The following is a 13,201-nucleotide window of genomic DNA, read 5'->3' as shown; positions in this document are numbered from 1 at the left end:
AAACTGTATGTGCTTAAAAATTCTTTAATTTATATGTATATTTATAGAAGAATTGAAAAACAAAACAATATTGTTAAAATTTTCTGCAATTCAACCGTTGATAATAGGCTATTACTCGGATTCATTTATATACAGATTGTGTATATGCAGACACATACATGCTGTGTGCACACCAACATATATATGAAGAACTATAACTGCATGAAAAGTACTTATGATGTAATGCAATAAGCAAAGATCAGAATGCAAAACCCTTTATATAAGCCAGATCTCATTAAAATTCTTCACAAGCATGCTTTAATAACTGCATGATAGTTCATCATTGGGATGTGAACAGATAACCTTTTCAAAAAAGAATGGCGCTGTTCTTAATAAATTCACAAAATTCTCTCTAATACAAAATGATGAAAGCTTATCTACTGGTGCTTTCTCCTCCTTATCATGATCTCTTTTTCTAGAACTTTCCAACATCCAGAGCATATAATAAGGAATGTGCTGCCTATGTCTGCAGAGGTTTTAGAACTTGATTGAAAGGTCAGTATTCAGGGTATTAGCATAAATATTATGAAAGTAAAATTAGAAAATGGAGAGAGAGAGTTACAAACTTCCTTCCTGCAGTTAGAGCTTCCAAAGTTAAAGCACCTTCCAATTTCTTCTCCAGTACCTGATGCAAGAGCAGACAGTTCTCTTGGCAATGGCATCTTAGAGTCATGATTAAATATCTCCTTAACCCTGAACTTTGTGATTCCCCAAAGCCAGTGCTTGGATGAAAGTGGCTGAATAAAGATACCTGAGAGAAGCTTTAAAAACAACAACAAACAAATAAACAAACAAACAAAAAACAACCCTGATTCCTCAGCCTTGATACGGTAAGTCTAGAGTGGAGCCTTAAAATCTGTATTTTTCGGTTTTCAAGTGATTCTGATGAATTCCCAGGTTTGGGATTGAGAGCCCTAGGAGCTCTAACGTAATCCCATTATTTCTGGCAGTTGAAGGAAAGAGGTGAAGGTGGATCTTGATTTATTGGGTGCAACATAGGTTCCCCAGAGAGACTCTCCTGGGAGATATTAAGAAATCTATTTCTAGACAGTTATTTCCCTGAAGTGTTTTGATTGTTATTCTAAAGCCACGGCAGAGATTTGATGAACTTTGCAGGTCACTTCCAACTGTTCAATTTTATAAAAATGTGCGTAGTTTAGTAAATGTTACAATGATCTTTAGAAAGCTTCTCTCTCTAGAAGAAAGCGCATTTACCTCACACCAATTAAGCTAAGCAAGTGTAACACATTCACACCCCTGAGCACATTTAGTTCTTGATAGAAAATGAGACATTTAGCTGATTGCGGACCCACAAAGATACTGGGGATTTTATTGTGGCTTTCATTTTCTCAAAAAACCTGTTATATACAAAACTAATAATTCCTTTATTTTGTAGATAATTTGCTTTGTAAAGAATATACAATTTTCTCAACTTTACACAAGAAATGACTTGTTTTGCTTGTTTTGAATAGATGCCTTATTCTAATATGATTTTATGTTCCTTTCTTTTGATTTCTTCATATTAATTTCTCTTATTAAAATCTTTTTAAATCTAAGATTTAATGTAGGTTATAATATACAAAGCATTCGGTCCAAAATTTTCAGCCTTCATAAGACTCTAACTGGAGGCATTTTTATTGTAGTGGAAAGTTGATATTTTTGTCTGGACGCCACCCTCTATCTGCTGTGGGATCTGCTATTATCCATTAACAAGTGATCTTGTTGAGTCTGTTAATCACTATCCTCTCCCTTGTTCTCAGAGTTTAGCAGTTGATCCCAAGTGAACCAATTATAACTGCCCATCCTTTCAGGAGCAGTGGTTGGCTTAGGAGTGAACATATGCTCTAAGAAAGACGATGAGATGTTGAGTAAAAGAATTGTCCTTTTTTGCATCCAAATAGGAAAGGAGGAAGTAAAACTATCATTGTTTGCAGATGACATGATAGTGTACATAGAGAACCCTGTAGACTCTACCAAAAAACTCCTCAACCTAATAAGTGAATTTGGCAAAACAGCAGGATACAAAGTCAACATTCAGAAATCAAAGGTGTTTTTGTACACCAGCAATGCAATAGAAGAAGAAATCAGAAAAAAAATACCATTCGATATAGCAAGAAAAAAGATAAAGTACCTAGGCATAAATTTAACCAAAGACACAAAACACCTGTATGCAGAAAACTATTCAACATTGAAAAAAGAAATTAAGGAAGACACAAATAAATGGAAGCATATACCGTGCTCATGGATTGGAAGAATTAATATCCTCAAAATGTCCATACTACCCAAAGCAATTTATAGATTCAATGCAATCCCTATTAAGATACCAATGATGTATTTCACAGAAATAGAACAGACATTTCAAAAATTTATATGGAACCATAAACGACCCCGAATAGCTGCAGCTATTTTGAGAAAGAAACACAAAGTAGGAGGGATCACAATACCGGACATCAAACTCTACTACAAGGCCACCATACTCAAAACAATCTGGTACTGGCACAAGAACAGACCCATAGACCAGTGGAACAGAATAGAAAGCCCAGAAATAAGCCCAGGTCTCTATGGGCATCTAATATTTGACAAAGGGGGCAGAAGCATAAAATGGAGCAATAACAGCCTCTTCAACAAATGGTGTTGGGAGAGCTGGATGGCTACATGCAAAAAATTGAAATTGGATCATCAGCTGACACCATACACAAAAATAAACTCAAGATGGATGAAAGACTTAAATATAAGTCGCAACACCATCAAAGTCCTCGAGGAGAACATTGGCAGGAAACTCTCAGATATCCCACGCAGCAATTTTTTCACTGATATGTCTGCTAAAGCAAGGGACATAAAGGAAAGAATAAACAAGTGGGACCTCATCAAAATAAGAAGCTTCTGCACGGCTAAAGAAAACATCAGCAAAATGAAAAGGGAGCCAATCCTATGGGAAAATATACTCACTAATGATACATCAGATAGAGGTTTGATCTCCAAGATATATAAAGAACTCCACTCCAAGAAGACAAACGATCCAATCAAAAAATGGGCGAAGGACCTGGGCAGACGTTTTTCCAAGGAGGAGATACAGAGGGCCCAGAGGCATTTGAAAGGATGCTCAGCATCACTAGCCATCAGAGAAATGCAGATCAAAACCACCATGAGGTATCACCTCACACCGGTCAGAATGGCCATCATGAACAGATCTACAAACAGGTGCTGGCGAGGCTGTGGAGAAAAGGGAACCCTAGTCTACTGTTGGTGGGAATGCAGACTGGTGCAGCCACTATGGAAAGCAATGTGGAATTTCCTCAGAAAGCTGAAAATGGAACTGCCTTTTGATCCAGCAATTCCCCTGCTGGGACTATACCCTGAGAACACCAAAACGCCAATACAAAAGAACCTATGCACCCCAATGTTCATAGCAGCACAATTGACAATAGCCAAGTGTTGGAAGCAACCTAAATGCCCATCAGTAGATGACTGGATCAAAAACTGATGGTACATATACACAATGGAATACTACGCAGCAGAAAGGAAAAAAGAACTACTAAACTTCGCGACAGCATGGATGGAACTGGAGAGCATCATGCTAAGCGAAATAAGCCAGGGGGCGAAAGACAAATACCATATGATCTCACCTATAAGCGGAACCTAACCAACAATGCAAAGATGCAAGGAAAATATGACCAGCAACACTGAAAGGAAAAGAAATCAACAGAGACAAGAGGGAAGGGGGGGGGGCAGGAAAAGGGAAGGGAAGGGGAAAGTCAAGGAACATATAGCAAGGATTCATGGACAAAACCAAAGGGGAAGAGCTGAGGGAGGGAAGGAGGGAGGGGGCAAGGGAAAGAGGTGGGGGGGGAGGCAGAGACAAATGTATTTAAAAAGTAAATAAATTAAAAAAAAAAGAATTGTCCTTTTTTGAACTGTGCTTGCTAAAGAGGAAGTCTATGACTCTGAATCTATTGGAAGTAGATTTTCCCAACAAATGATGAGAGTTTGCATAAGAAAGTGAGCATTTGAAGAGAGATAGAGAAGAGGAATGAGAAAAGAGACAAGTCCTTCTGTAACTAATCATGGTGCCTTCTGAACTTCCAGCGATGTGAAATGTCTGAATAGTTCTTTGAGCTATCTTGAATTGAGTTTGAAAACACTTAAATTGCAAACCAAAAGGTCCTGCCTAATGCAATTATTTTCCCATTTTTCCAATGAGTAAGTTGAATCACAGAAAGGTTAAGTAATTTGACGTAGTTAGTAAGTCATTCAGGCTTGAAGACATGTTCTAACACTCTACATCCTGTGTTCTTTCTACTACACTCTCATTCTTTAGTGTCCACTGTAGAGGTCTGGCGCTCAGAGGAAAAATGTGACATAAGAAATAAATCAAATGACACTGGTTGGGAAGGATTTCTTACCAAAATAAAGTTAGCTGACATCCTTTCAATCCAAATTTATGGAGGTCTTTGAATAAATTGAAAGAGTCTAAGTTGTAAAACATAAAAATAAGGAAAGAATTTACTGATTAAGTGTGAAAAATAAAATTAGAATTTAAACTTTAAAAAAAATTATCCATAGACAAGCACATTTCTTTCAGGAGTCCTTTTAGGCGAGTTCTGTTAAACCATGGGGAGAGTAAGTTACAGATACGAAATCTACCGTAATTCTCTACTCTGTGGGATAGTAGAGATATAGCTTGTTTCAAGTTAAAGTAGAAATGGCAGAACTTTATAACTTACCCTCAGATGGTAGGCTAGATCAAACAACCAGAATCTATAGTTGTGGTATTTTCCAATCAGATGAAATAAAATTTATTTACCACCTAGTGACAGATCAAAAATTGTCTCCTCAGGGCTGCATTGTACTCTGAAGCGTTCTTAGACTGTCCCCTATTCCTAATCTGCTTCTGTCCATCTTTGACAAAGTGCTTCCTCAAAGGCAGAATCTGAAGAACACGATGTTTAACATTTGTATATTTAAGAAACTTGCAAAATAATCACCGGGATGTAAAGTACAGCATAAGGAATACAGTCGATAATATCGTAATAACTATGTATGAGGCAAGGTGGGTGCTAGCTTATTGGGGATATTACTTTATAAATTATATAAATGTTTAACAACAATGCTGTACACCTGAAGCTAATATAAAATAATATTTAATGCCAATTGCAATATAAAAATTAAAAAACAAAAATACTAAATGTAAAATTGAATACAGGAGAAAAGCAAACTGTTAAACATAGCTGAATGCATACTGAAATCATCTTTGTATTTTATTTTATTTTTCTATTATAGTCAGTCTGTTAGAAAAGTTGCTTAAAGATGTTAAAATTGATATATAGAAATCACAGTAACATTTATGTAAGCTACAATATATAGCATAGTAAGAAAAAAATACCTATGAATCTACCACTGATTGTAAGAAGAACTTGATCTGTCCTTACATTTGATTAATTATCCCCAAACCCATCTCTATGCCTCCTTCCTCACAGGTTACTACTTTCCTGAATTTATTCCCTTATATTTTTAAACAGTAGTTTAGTTTTTCCATTATATGTTTCTCTACAATATATTGTATGGTTTTGCTTGGGTTTGAGCATTATAATGTTCATATCATGCTATAGTCTTCTGTGACATGCTTATTTCATTACAAATTACATTTCTAAAATATATTCATATGCTTGCAAGTAGCTCTATTTCATTTATTTTTATTCCTTCTAATATTTCATTGTGGGACTATTCTATAATTCACTGAGTCACTCTCCTGTTATTGGAAATTTGAGGTTTCTTTCATTTTTTGCCTAAGTACATGTTAATGTGATAAATTTTCTTACTTATTTCTCTTAATAATACATGTACAATATTTTCTCTGAGGTCTATACCTAATAATGGAATTTCTTGGTCTTTTCCAAAGTGATTACATTCCTACTGGCAGTGTATGATATTATTGATTCAAGTCCTTACCACTATTTAGCAATGCCAGACCTATATTTTTGTATATTTAGTGGTTATAACATAGTATTTCATTGTGGACTTAATTTGCATTTTTGTGATTACTAATGAAGTTGAACATCTTTTCATGGGTATATTCAGTATTTGCAATTCTCATCCATGAAATACATGTTTATGACTTTTTATTATATTTTGAGTTATTTGTCATTGTTGACTTAATAGTTTTAAAATACATGCTAATATTCTATTTTCTTATTGATTCTGTGTGTTGCAAATATCTTTTTCAAGTTTGTGATATTTCCTTTTTATTCCCTGATGCTTTTAAGAATATATATTTAAAATTTTAATAGTCAAATTAATCAATATTTTTCTTTATGATTCATGTATTTTATCTGTATTTTTAAAAACTTTATTAAATATATCTGTATTATTTTCAGAGTACAATAGCATTTAATGGTCAGAAACAGTTGTACAGTGTTATAATCAGCCAAAGAAGCTGTGCTTGAGGATAGGACCCCATCTTGCCCACCCTGGACTAAGTGATATTGGACATGGGCCGGGATGTGGCTGGGCCCATGTCCATGTGCCCAGGGCCCGAGGGGAAACCACCATCTAATACTCCCCAGCTACCACTGTAGTCATCAGAGGAGGGGTGTAAACCCCACATACAGGAAGAACCCCTTGCCTCCAGTGTCAAAATGAGTTGGGGATGCGAGACTTGTTATTAAAGGGAAACCTTAGGTAAGCTGTTAACAGAGTTGAAAGGGGTAGGTGTTACCCCTGTTCTCCATTTCCCAAAGGGGCTAACTCTCCCAGTTTCTTCATCCATTCATCAGTATTGGCAAAATTCCCCTCAGTTGTGGACAGGTTTTCACACATGGTTGTCTGCACCTAGGTCAGAGGGAACAAGCAATGATCTGCTGTGTGGTGTCCAAGTGTGTCAGGAGCTGACTGGACTGCATGGCTTGCTCATGCTTGATGGTGACAAGTCTCTGCTCCAGCTCAGGAAGGGTGCAGGTGACAGGCTCCAATGCTGTATGGATTCATATAGCTGGTGCAACTTGCTTTGCATATTTGCATCCTCTACAGAAGCTTTCTGCTTGGCAATTTTATTGGCCTTTTCCAGGACACTCTGTAGGCCGAGCCTCCACTTGGTCCAAAAGTGCAAGGTCCAGGGTGCTCAGCTTTGCCAGCAACAGCCCTACAGTCTCCGTAAGGCCGGCTCTCTGTAGACCTGCAGAACGGGGCTTCTGAGCACCCTGATCGCAGCATAGAGTTGCTTCCAGTTCTCTGAGGCATTTCTCAAGTTCTGCAATTTGAGCAGCTAGAGAGAACTTGCCCTGCTCAGGCTGAGAAGGTAGTTCATAAGTGACAAGGCTGCTATGAAGGGACCCACTTGTGGTCTATTTCTCTGAACCAGCCCCCCTTTGCTGTTCTTGCTTCCAGCTGTAGCAGTGGGTGCTTAGCCAGAGCTTTATCAGAGTCAGCATGGCTGATCGCTGCATCTGGTTGCAGCAGCTTCTCCAGGTGGGAAGCAACCTGTTGCTGCTTCAGGGCTGCCAGCCATGTAGCCAGCACCGTAGAGGTCAGCTTCTCCTCAGTGGCTGACTCCCTGATTTTCTCAAACTTCAGTGGTCAGCTTTTGGGCCTCATGCCATAGTCTCTGGTACTTATGCTGGGGTGACTTCTTCACTTCCAGACCCTCTCCAACCATCTCATATTCTCTGGATTTCATATCCTGTCCTCGTGGTTTTTCCAATACAATCTGAGAAATCAAGTCCCTTTGTCCCCGCTTTGTCATAGGCAGCATTAGGATTGACACTTGTGCTCGTATGCTCCTTGGCATCACTGGTTTCAGGAACATCTGGCTCATTCCTGGCAATGCCAGCAAGGCCGGCATACCTTAGGGTCTGCCATGGTGGCAGCGAGGCAGGGCTGAGGGGCCAGTGTTCCCATAGAGGAGAGTCTGGGTCTGGGCCCTCAGTTAAGGCAGCAGCAAAGGGAGTGGCCTATGTTTGTACTTTCTTCTAAACCTTTCTAAATTTTATTTGTTACATTTTAATCTTTAATTCATCTGAATTTGGCTTTTTATGTATGGGGTGGGATAAGGAACCAATTAATTTTTTTCACGTGACAAGCAATCCAGCATCATTTATTTGATATCCTTTCTATTCCCTAACCATCTGTATATCCACTCTGTCTTTCACATGTGTGCTCTCTTCTTGGTCTGCATTGTATTCTCTTGGTCAATAGGTTTATCTCTGTGCCTATACTACACAGTGTTAATTGTTTTACCCGTATACCAAGTTTGGTTGAACACATATTACTTTTTAAAAATTTTAGAGTATTTTGTCCCTGTCCCTGAGTTCTTTCTCTTTTTTGCTTGATCCGTTTATCCCCCAACACCCCTCCCCTCTGCCCAAGAGCTGTCAGCCTGCTCTCTATCTATGCATCTGTCTCTATTTTGCTTGTTAGTTCAGTTTTTGTTCATTAAGTTCCACATGTGAGTGAAATCATATGATATTTATCTTTCTCTGACTGGCTTATTTTACTTGTGGTGATTGGGCATTAGCAGGGAGGTGAAAGAAGGTACAAGGGTGATAAATGATAATGGAAAAAATACAATAAAAATAAACCATTAAAAATAAATAAAATTTAAGAACATTTTGGCTGTTCTTGGGCTTTGGCCTTCTATATAAGTTATTTTAGAAACAATGTAATTTCCTCAGAATGTTATTAGGAGTTTGCTTTTTGTGAGGTAAAATGAAGGCAACACTACTTCAATCATAGCCCAAGGTTTAAGGTCCTTGTCCCAGGGTCAAACACCTGGCCCTTCTAGATTTCTGAGCACTGTTCCAGAGTAATACTGGAGGTCCCAGGGGCCTTCTGCTCCTGCCACCATGAGTATCTGCCAGTCAATGCTGCTCTGGCAAGCCAAACGTAGGTGCTGTTCAGCTATTTGCCCTTTTGTTCAGGACCCTGTAAATCTGCCACAATGTACTTATCAACTGTCTCAATAATGGGCAGTCAGGTTGCCTCTAGCTGCCAGTACTACAAACCATGTTGCTGTCTTTGTGTATATATATTTATCAATCTTATATTTTTATGAGAATTTGAGGTATATACCCAGGAATGAATTTGTTGAGTCATAGAATATATAGATATTTGATCTGCTTGAATACTGCCAGGCTTGTCTCTAGAACAGCTGCACCAATTTACATTCCTATATGCCATATCTGGGAAATTATGGTTTTGGCTTTCCATGTAGCCTTCTTTTCCTCACATAATTCCTAAATGTTTTTCAGTGAGCATGCCTTCATTTTATAATCATAATCATGAAACTGTTTCTCCAAGGCCAATCCCCCGAACACACACACACAACCTTACTGGAAATAATTCATTAACGCTGGTCCTTCCTCCTGTACCATGAAATAGTCTTCCTTGGTGGCAATGTACATATGGCACTTCTTTGTCCCAGCAAACCTCGTTCATGTGCCTTCTGTCCACTCCATGTGCAAAGAAAAGCACCCCATCCTCAAATGTGACGAGATTTTGTCCAGTTTACAAAATTCTGCTACTAAATCATAGCAACATAGAAAGGAATGGTTGAGTTTGATAAATATGCATGTATGTACGGGGCGGGAAGAAGGCACGAACACTTTTTCTTTAGATAGTGACAACTACTGAATATAATACCAACTCAGTAGATGCGAACAAGCAGAAGAATGGCGCCAAAATTGTTCTTAGCTCTGAGCCTATCATCTAACTAGCCATGGAAGCCCTTCCCAATCTCCTTTCTGGCAGAGCTATGTTGATTGTCTTTGCTGTAGTTCTTCATAGTATACTGTGGTCTCCATACTTGTCTCTAATCTGCCATCTTGTGGTGTTTCCTGTTATTGCAATTACACAGTTCGGTAATTTTAGATTTGGACTTGACATAACAGCTCTCTCTCCTCCTGTCCTTGTTATTACTAATGAAGAGATTTTCAGCTTCAAATAAAGAATGAGTGAAAATTCAGATTTTTTTTCCTGATGGGCTACATATACCCCTTCTGGAAACTCTTTGAGGAGAGGGACCGTGTCTTATTTTTTTCTTACACCAACAGTTACTATCATAAACTTGCCTCCTTAATAAGTATTCAATAAATGCTGAATGAATAAATAAATTTGCTCCTTCTACCAATCTGAAATATAAGTTATTATTAATGTAACTAGATAGCAATTGTTTTCCATCTGTTAAGAGTTTAACTAAATTAAAAAGTGTAAATGATAATGTGTATGATACAAGGATTAAAACATATCAGAGAGCCCTGGCCAGGTTACTCAGTCGGTTGAAATGTCATTCTGTACCGAGAAGTTTGCAGGTTTGATCCCTGGTCAGGGCATGTACCTAGGTTATGGCTTCGATCACTGGTGGGGAGAGTACGGGACGTAACTGATCAATGTTTCTCTCTCTCCCTCCCTCCCCTTTCCTCCTTCTCTACAATCAGTAATTATATTCTTGGGTGAGGATTTTTTAAAAATATCAGGAAATATAAAGAAAAAAATCTACCTTCCCTTGATTTTTAACATAATCATCATTAATACAGTAATTAGATATTTACAGTTGTATACTCTTTTAAATATTTCTATGTATTTACATCTATAAATATATATAAACATTATGTGCACACATGTGTAGTTTTTTAAACATAAATGAGGCCATTTTTTGGGTTATAGTTCTCTTGCTCTTTTTATCCCCACTTAATGTGTGTGGGAGATGAGTTATATCCCTGTTCAGAAACTTACAGCATTCTGTTTAATAGCTGCATGCATTTCATACTATGAATGCCTCAGAATGTTAAAATTATTTCCTTATTAGTGGAATATTTTTTCTTACAAATAACATTGCCCTATACAATCTTTGTATATATTTGTGTATGTATTTCTAGGTCAGAGTCCTAGAAATGGGGTCGTTGAGTCAAACATATATGTAGGTTTAAAATTTTTTATGAATACTCCTGAATTTATCACAAATGCAAGAACCATATCTCATGAATAAGCTTAGTAAGAAAGGTTAAAATAGCAATGTCTTTTTATTTTGTTTGTTCAGTTGGAGGCCGACTGAATTTTCTGCCCCTCATTCAATTGTTTGAACACCTCATGGATACTGTTTCCATGTGCTGGCCTGAGAACTGGCCAAGAGAAGCACACCTGGGCTTGTCTCCCCGCCTCCTCCCCCGCCCCATTGAGAATTCTAAATTGGAGGGAGGTAAGGGCCCAGGGCCCGGTGCCTGAGCTCTGAGATTGGTCCCTCTATAGTCTGCTGGTTCACAGAGGAAGCCCCACATTGTCCATATTTGATGTATGCCTGGCTTCATAACATTACATGAAAAAGATTTTTTATAAATAGGAATGAATACATATTCATTCAAGAAAATATTAAAAAATGAAGGAAAGTATTAAGAACATTCAAATCAGCTTTAGTTTCATGACCCATAGATAACCAACATTATTAACACGCTGACATATATCTTCTCAGTTATACACAGTATTTTGGTTAAAAAAAATTTTTTTTATCCTCACCCAAGGACATGCTCATTGATTTTCAAGAGAGGGGGAGGGAGGGAGAGAGAAAGGAGAGAGATATTGATGTGAGAGAGAAATATCAATTGGTTGCCTCTTGTATGCACCCCGACCAACCAGAGACTGAACCCACAACGCAGGCATGTGCCCTGACTAGAATTGAACGTGAATCCTTTTGGTTTACAAGGCAACGCTCCATCCAACTGAGCCACACCAGCCAGAGCTGTACACAGTTTTTTAAACAAAATTGGAGCTAGACTGTAATGCTGTTGTTTTGGAGCTGCTTTGTCCCTCCAGTTAAAAATATATTGTGAACTCTCTGCTTTATATAGTATCACTTCAATGTTTAATTTAGAGAAAGCATAAGCATTTAAGACTTTCAGTTGACTGAGAACTTAGAAACAGATCTTTGATGCTTCAAGATCTATATCTTCAGCATGCAAGCGACAATAATGAACCGCACTAAAATGCATATGACCCAAGGCAGAGAAATCCTACCTGTATGTTGATATTTTATCTGTTACTTATTAGGATACCTATATTTTATTGAGTATCTACTATATATTAAAATTTTACAAAGCACTTGATAAATGTATTATTTCTAATTGTTGTGATTACCTTCAGAAGTAGGTTTTATTAATATTTTCCAGACATGAGAACTGAGGTCCAGAGAGAATAAACAACTTTCTCAGGGTACATGGCTGGCAAACGGTGGAGTTGGGATTAGAATGCAGGTCGATCTGATTGTAAAACTGGTGCTTTTCTACCCATCTTTCCTGTTTTGGTCACACATGGAATTTCCATGTGTGACTTCTGTACTCAAAGTCGCTGCTTTAAATTCATTTTATGATTGGGTTTAAAGTAATTTCTAAGATAGTTAAGAAACTTCAGTCAATTTTTCTAACTACGTAAGAGACTTTAAGCACACGTTTATTCTCTTTTCATTGGTGAAAACCACCTTTGTGAGGGATGAACTGAGAACTTCTGCCACAATTGGAAATAGTGCGCCATCTGTTGGCCGTAGAATTCTAGGCACTTTGTAACAGGAAATCAACAAAGAAAACACTCTTAGCAACAATCTTGTACAAAATGTGAGGGAAAGTTAGAAGCTAATAATATTACCTTTGATTTTTATTGTAAAAATAATTTATTGAGGCAAAATTTTCATAATGTAAAATTAACCATTTCACAGCGAATAATTCAGTGATATTTTGTATATTCACGATTCTAAATTATCTAATCTCTATCTAATTCTAAAACATTTCCATCTTCCTGTGTAAAACCTATTACTCATTAAGCAGTTTTCCCTGTTAGTCTCTCCCCACCCCCTCCTCCACAGTCTTTGGGAACCACCAATTTGCATACTATCTTGATGAACTGATCTACTCTGGATAGTTCACATATATGGAACCATAAAGCATGTAATGTTTTGTTTGGCTTCTTTCACTTAGTGTGTTTTGTAGTTTCATCAATATCATAGTATGTATTAGTATTTCATTCCTTTTATGACTAAATAATATTCTAGTCTTTGTATGTACCATAATTTGTCCATTTATCCTTTGATGGGCATTTGGGTTATTTCCACCTCATGGTAATTGTGAATCATATTGCTGTTATCATGAGTGCACATATACTTGTCTGAGTCCCTGTTTTCACTCTT

The 13,201-nt window shown here is 37.5% G+C and overlaps 1 pseudogene; it reads right to left on the bottom strand.

Moving 5' to 3' along the window:
- Window positions 1–6,872: 6,872 nt before the first annotated feature.
- On the bottom strand, window positions 6,873–7,893 carry LOC129075723 (dynactin subunit 2-like; annotated as a pseudogene).
- Window positions 7,894–13,201: the final 5,308 nt, after the last annotated feature.

The sequence above is a fragment of the Pteronotus mesoamericanus genome, unplaced genomic scaffold (genome assembly GCF_021234165.1).
Source record: "Pteronotus mesoamericanus isolate MK-2021 breed Mesoamerican mustached bat unplaced genomic scaffold, CSHL_Meso_final contig_56, whole genome shotgun sequence".
Lineage (NCBI taxonomy): Eukaryota > Metazoa > Chordata > Mammalia > Chiroptera > Mormoopidae > Pteronotus > Pteronotus mesoamericanus.
This window is presented reverse-complemented; position numbering and strand designations above follow the sequence as displayed.